This window comes from Apis dorsata, unplaced genomic scaffold, assembly GCF_000469605.1.
Source record: "Apis dorsata unplaced genomic scaffold, Apis dorsata 1.3 scaffold_44, whole genome shotgun sequence".
Lineage (NCBI taxonomy): Eukaryota > Metazoa > Arthropoda > Insecta > Hymenoptera > Apidae > Apis > Apis dorsata.
Genome location: NW_006263346.1, coordinates 943,756 through 950,834, shown reverse-complemented (window position 1 = coordinate 950,834; position 7,079 = coordinate 943,756). Strand labels below are relative to the sequence as shown.

Genomic DNA, 7,079 nt, shown 5'->3' with positions numbered 1-7,079 from the left:
AAAAAAAAAAAAAAAAAAAAAAACGAAAAAAACAGTAGAAGTATCAATTAAAATATATATTCGTTGAAATGATGAACGAGACAACATTATTACCAACAAAATTGCACTAAACGCAGTTACTGGTGCTAGTCGTAAGATAATAATTGAACAAAACTGTAATGGGGCACGTGTGTCCGTGATACGCATCAATTTTCATATAAGATTACCGCTTATCGATTGCTCTGTATGAAACAGCATTGCACTGGAAATTACCATCGCAAGATTGCAACTCGATTGAGTGACCGAGCAACGCGTCGAATCTAAGATATCATTCGCTTTATTAACACCATTTAAGAGAATAAACGATCTCTCGAATCTTAAATCGTTATAAACAACATGGCAAGAAAAATTTTTAATTTTTAATTCAAGTAATTCAAGGTTCTTTTTATAATTCTCTCGAAAGAAGTGATGCATATTTCGAAGAATTTTCATTGCATTTTTTATTCAGATTGAGAAATATCAATTTTATAAAAAATGTATCGTTTCTTGTTTTTTACATAAAAGAATTTTTGATACATACGGTGAATAATTTAATAACGAGTCTGGACAATAAGACATTTTACTTTTTGCTATTTTAAATAGATAAAAATTAGTAATAAAGATATCAATTCATTTAAAATACTTAAGGAGACAATAAAGTATCATGTTTTAAGAGATATATAATAAAATTAATTGAACTTTTATATCGTAAAGAGATAGGAATATTCTACGAACAATTAACAGAAATCGACAGCTTATCAAGTGATTCAATATTTCTGTTGATAGAATGAAATTTGATACATCTCCGTTTGTTTTTTCATTTCCTATCATCTCTTTAATTTAAACTCTTTAGCTTGCGCGTCATCGATTCGTAATGGTTAAAGACCGAGTCGTTCTTTTTCTATATTTCGTATTCTAAATTCGCAAAATGAATAACAAAGAATATATAATCAATTATAACAAAGAATTATCTTAATATATTAAAAATATCTTATAATATCGCTTGTAATATGAGAATTATCGATGAATTATTAATTGCCATATATAAATAATGGTCGAAATATTGTATTACTGAGTAAAAATTAAAAAACAATGTTGATTCACATTTTTTTTTTGGATATATATATATATATATATATATATATATATATATATATATATATATATATATATATATATATATATGATCTGTACGAGACAGACCCCATCGTCAAGTGATTAATTGAAATTTTATCAGTGTTTATTGCAAGATAGATTTATAACTTATGCTTCAGATGAAACTCATGTCAACGCACTTTTACTGTAGATGAATATCTAAGCAAATATCAACCGAGTCTTTACCGATTCTTCGATCAACAGTGTCGCAAAAATATATAGTTTACACATCGTAAACAGACAAGAGAATATCACTCTTTAAACTATATTGTTTCTTTCTTATCGATAAATACGGATGCAGTGATTTAACTTTTGCGATAATTTTAACATAGGAAGTCAAATTCTGCGAATTATGATAAATTTAAAATAAAGATAAATTTGAAGAATATTAAAAGGATTCTATATTAGAAGCATTCATCTATTAGAATTTTCTTAACTTTTTTTTTTATATTTTACACATTTTATACACTTTCTTTGGCAATTGGTAAAATTATCTGTTTCTATCGATTCATTTCAATGAATAATATATGATTCATTTTTTAAAAAATAAGAACATTAAGAAAATTTTTTTTACTATGAATTATTTTGCGTGAAAATTAACTAATTTTAGTTTGAAGAAAAACTGAACTTCATGGTGAGAGCTCAACTAATTTTAGCTCTGAATTTTTTAGAATCTTGTACGTAAACTATATATCTTGAACTCGATGTACTAAGATGATAAAAAAATCAAAAAATTACTCGAAAATATGATCATATTTTTAACAGAACAATTCAAGAGAAAAATTTTTTTATATTAAATTATTTCTTCTTTCTTTTCTTTTTTAAAAATAAAATTTGTTATTAATTATGAAATATATTCATTGAAAACACATCTTATTTGCATAGAAATATGAAAAAAATTGTCTCTATAATTTAAGTAATCTTTTTATTTCTAAATTATTTAACAAGAAAAAATAATCAATTCTTCAATTCTTCAATTAATTGTATAACAAATAAGTATATTACAGAAATATTTTGATATTTCTAAAAATTATTTATTAAAAAGAGAACATATGCAATATAAGGATTATTTATAAATAAAATCAAATTTAATTTAATGATTAGCTTTTGATAAGATTAACATTCTTTTATAATTCTAATTATTTACTCAATTGAAGTATATATATATAATGCATAAACTATATAAAATTTATTTTTGGAAATACAATTCAAATCAATTATTCTAATAAATCTATTCAAAATTGTATAAACTATACAAAACTTTTAGAAATTCAATTCAACCGATTATATTAATAAATCGTCTTTTAAATTTATATCACGATTGCCTTAATTAATTATATTAAGTATTTTACTAATTTACAAACCATATAATGTAAAAATTACACTAATAATTGTTCCAAAAGTATTTGATGACTTATATGAGATATTATATAAGATATTGCTTCAAAACAATTATTAAATACAATAGAAAATCAATAAAAATACAAAATATTTTTAAAATAATGATCTTAATTAATCCTGCTGTAAATTAATCCTTAGGTATAGATCTATTATCTATTGCGAATTTTTCTTCAATATAAATAAATATTAGTTATTTTTGCAAAAATTCTACCAATCCTAATATCTTTTCCCTTAGCTGACCAACAATTTGATTAGTAAAACAAATTATTTCCTTGTAATCATTTCATAATGTTTTACTTGATGTCTCTACGTGAAAGGGAACTGCAATTTATAAAGTTACGACATAGAAAATTGCATAGAAGTGAACTGGTAAGAAGATAGATAAATATATACATAATACATATAAAAAAAATTAATTTATAAACAAAAATAAATAATCCATCTTAAAAATAGTTAGATTATTATAATTAAAGAAAATTGATAAAGAATTTCAAATAAAAAAAATTTTTCTTTCTCTTTTAAGAAAAAAATATAACATTTTTATCCTCAATAATAAAGCTTTTTATAATATTTTATTTTAATATTTTGTAATATTTTTTTTCTTAAAATTGTGTATGATATAAGTATGTACAATTTCATCAAACAAATTCAATTTCTTATTTTTTAAAAAATTTTTTTTTTAAATAATTGATATATAAAATAGATATTGCTGTTATATAAACGCTGCTACTTTGTGTTATCTCTACAATTATTTTTCTTTCTTCTGATTTTCTAAGTAAATGCAAAGATATATTATTATCTACATTGTCTGTACTAACAATAATGTTTGTGTAATTATGTTAACAATTATTATTTATGAAGCGAAAAAATTTTCTAAAACAAAAAAATGATATACATAACGTTTTATAAATAATATAAATTTTTAATTTTTAAATTAAAAAATTTAATCAATAAATAATTTAAAATTCAAATGTTTATTCTTTGTGAAATAATAAAAATTTTCATGTCAATAATCCAATAAGAAATCATTTAAAGTGATTGTCTTTCTTAAGAATAGAAAAAGAAAACGTACTTCGTGTACCGTTACCAAATAATCTCGGAACATCCAAATTGGTATGCTATCTCCATTATTAGATTATAACAGTGTGCGAAAACATTTAATCTGTGATCAGATTTAAGAACCTGTCTGAATCTGAGATCAATTTCAATTTTAAAAAATCAATAAAAATTATACCATATTTAAATTACTTAAAATATCAATACATTGTTTTTTTATTAAATTGAGTCACTATTGCAAAGTACGTTATCGTAAAACAATATTACATGCTTACTGAGTCATAACTATATATATGATCAGTTTTTTTTTTTAATTTCTTGTATATTATCATATTTTGTATTCATTTTCTTTTATTATTAACGTTAATAAATAATTATTCTGTTATATAGTGCATTTTATGTTTTAAATATAAATATTAAAATTGCATAAAATAAAAGTAATCATAAATATATACTATTATTGATTATTTACTGAAAAAAATTGCATAAAAATTAAATACAACAAATAGCAGAAAAGAAATAGAGTATGTATATTTATGTATGCAGAAAAAAATATTGAATTCAAGAACAATTATTTTTTTTAAAAAATTAATATATATAATATATATTAATATATATAATATAGAATTTATAATTTTTTTTATAGAAAAATATGTATATAAATGTATTAATATCAGACTCATTTGATTAACAAAATATGTATGAACATAAATAAGAAATATCTTTAAACTCCATATGTAGAAGTTTCAAGGATATTAAGAGATAGAATGAATACTTCAACTAAGCAATTCAATTTCTCTTTTTTCTTTGTCCTTTGTATTCATTCGAGCATGCAAGCAGAATAGATGATAATATTACATAATTAATTTAAAATTTTTGATTATAATTAATTATATGAAAAGCTTGTTCTTGAAAAATTCTTTTGTTTGTACATAATACAATTTTAAATTAAATTGCAAAATAATAGCAAAATAAAAAAGGAACAAAAACCATTTAAGAATTAATTTTTTAAATATTTTCAAAATATGTACAAAGTATCTAACTTTCTTCCTGGTAATACTATTATAATTTATGCGCTTTATAATGATTTTTCGTAATTTTAAACTACTATGAAACTACTATGAAAATGTTAGGAAATTATATCGAAATATTTGTTGGACATAAATATCATATTTATTGTTTTTCTCAAAGCAATAAATTATTATATTTGACATTTTCAATTATCGTTTAAATAAGGGTTAATAGACTTAAATCATGTTTTTCTCTTTTGTTTATTCTTAATATAAATTTTATATAAAATAAATATAATACTAAACATATAAACATAAAATATATATACTTGCAAATAAGAAATTGTATTAAAACAAAATAATTAAGAAATATAATAATTAATTTCAATATACTTTTATAGTTACAGATAATATATTTAACTTTATGTAATGCATTTCTAAATTATATGCAATATAATTTTAAAAATAAATTTTGTAAGTAAATTAATTGTATATGCAATAAAATCTATTAAACATATAATTTACGTAATATTGAAAGGGTTAAGAAATCATTGACATAAAATAATTGATACATTAGATTTATATACCAACGCTATTGAGAAAATTGTGTCAATCGTATACTAGGTTAGTTATTCACTTCATGATTTAGATAATTTAATTATTTTGAAAATACATATATTAAATATTAAATTCGTAACATTACATATAATGCAACATTATTTTTAATTTATAACAAGTATTAAATTTTATGAATATAATACAAAAAATTAAAATTAATATCAATATTATGTTAAAACAATTAAATAATATGGTACTCACAGTAAACTAACGTTTGGTGTTACCACGAAGTCTGTTCAATGAATAACGTTGTCCAATAGTTTCGAAACACTACCCGACATCCAAATTTTCCGCGTTACACTGTGTGAGTAGCGTTTTGCCAACTGAAGAACGAGTAAAAGCTACAAACAGTTATATATACTTCGTCGCGCGTTCGTTGACTGGCGTACGGTATTGATCAAGGTAAAACGTTTACTTTATTGTTATCGTTTGAAATATTATTTGATTTAATCTTTCAGCACGAACATGTTCCAACATGCAGGGCCATTTATAACTACTACCGCGCATGTGCTTTCTTCAGTAAATAACACGTTAGTTTTTCGAAAGTTTTTTAAGTTAAAAATAACACATTTGTTACAATTTTCTTTGTACGCTTCAAGGCAACGATTCATCAACTGAAGAATATATCTTGGACGAAAGTCAATCGAACGTTTGAAATTTTGTGCTGACATTGCAGAAATAAACTTACAACGCTATCTATGAACACAGAAGAAAATTATAAAATCGGTTAAAACTCAGTTAATTCAGAAGCATTCACTTTCACCATAGACAAAATACAAAATAGACATGATATCTTATAAAATATATTATATGTTCTGAAATACCGACCTTTTGATTATTAATAATATTAATAATATAAAATTATAAAAAATTTTATTCTATAATTTATATTTCAACTATTTTAATTATAATATTGCAATCTCATATATTTTGAATCAATAACGTTAAAAATAATAAAAATTTACTAAAATAGTAATTACTAGGGAATTATGTTCTCTAAACATGGAACAAAACATTTATTAGATCTCGAATCAATTATATATCTAATCTGTGACAGTATTTGAATCATACATAAGATTTAAATATAAGTTTTGCTAATATTGGATAAAGAATATGTATATATATATATTTATTTATTAAAAATTATACTATAAGCATAATGATGTATACAATTCAAAACTTTTATATGTTTTCATTTCTTGAATATTAGGATTGTTTCAGGTCAGTTTTTTAAATTATATGAAAATATAATATCTTAAATTTATTTGGTTTCATGTAGTCAACAAAAAACATTTTTTCGTAACGATCTTCATTATAAAAAAAGTTTATTATTCGTAGCTGAGGTGACGCGTAGTACATACATGAGGTTTTCAACTACAACAAGTCCTATGATTTCACTATTTACAGACATGGGTCATGTTGTAATATTAATATCTAATATTAATTAACATAATTCAACATTACAACTAAATTATTATTCATTACATTAAGATCTATAATATTAATGTTCAAAAGATTCATTTTTGCGCAAATCTTATATCATTTTAATTGTCACATTATTTTCTAGTACGTGTTCTGTAGTGCAGTATAAACTTTACTAAGAAAGATTTCTCGTAATATTTAGTTGTCAAAATTCGAAAATTTGTGTAATGTTTCTATCATAACAATATTCAGTCACTGAAAAAAAAAAATAAAATTTTTTTCACCGAATATATTTAATGTTTAAATTTTTCTAAATAAATGACTACACTTACAGTTACGTACACGCAAATGCTTAAAAACGCTTTGATAAATAAAGTATCATAAAGCGAGCATTGATTG

The 7,079-nt window shown here is 21.9% G+C and overlaps 1 protein-coding gene across 3 annotated transcripts in view; it reads right to left on the bottom strand.

Moving 5' to 3' along the window:
• Positions 1-5,868, bottom strand: part of LOC102676402 (probable multidrug resistance-associated protein lethal(2)03659) — a 19,574-nt gene extending 13,706 nt beyond the window's left edge. The window contains exons 1-2 of one of the 3 annotated variants that reach the window (XM_006608712.2): positions 5,460-5,858; positions 2,786-2,895 (exon numbers count right to left, since the gene is read on the bottom strand). The gene's annotated coding sequence lies outside the window, so the exon portion shown is untranslated. Of the gene's footprint in view, positions 1-2,785; positions 2,896-5,459 lie in introns of all 3 variants that reach the window. The other 2 variants (XM_006608713.2, XM_006608711.1) reach the window with 2 other exon arrangements.
• Positions 5,869-7,079: the final 1,211 nt, after the last annotated feature.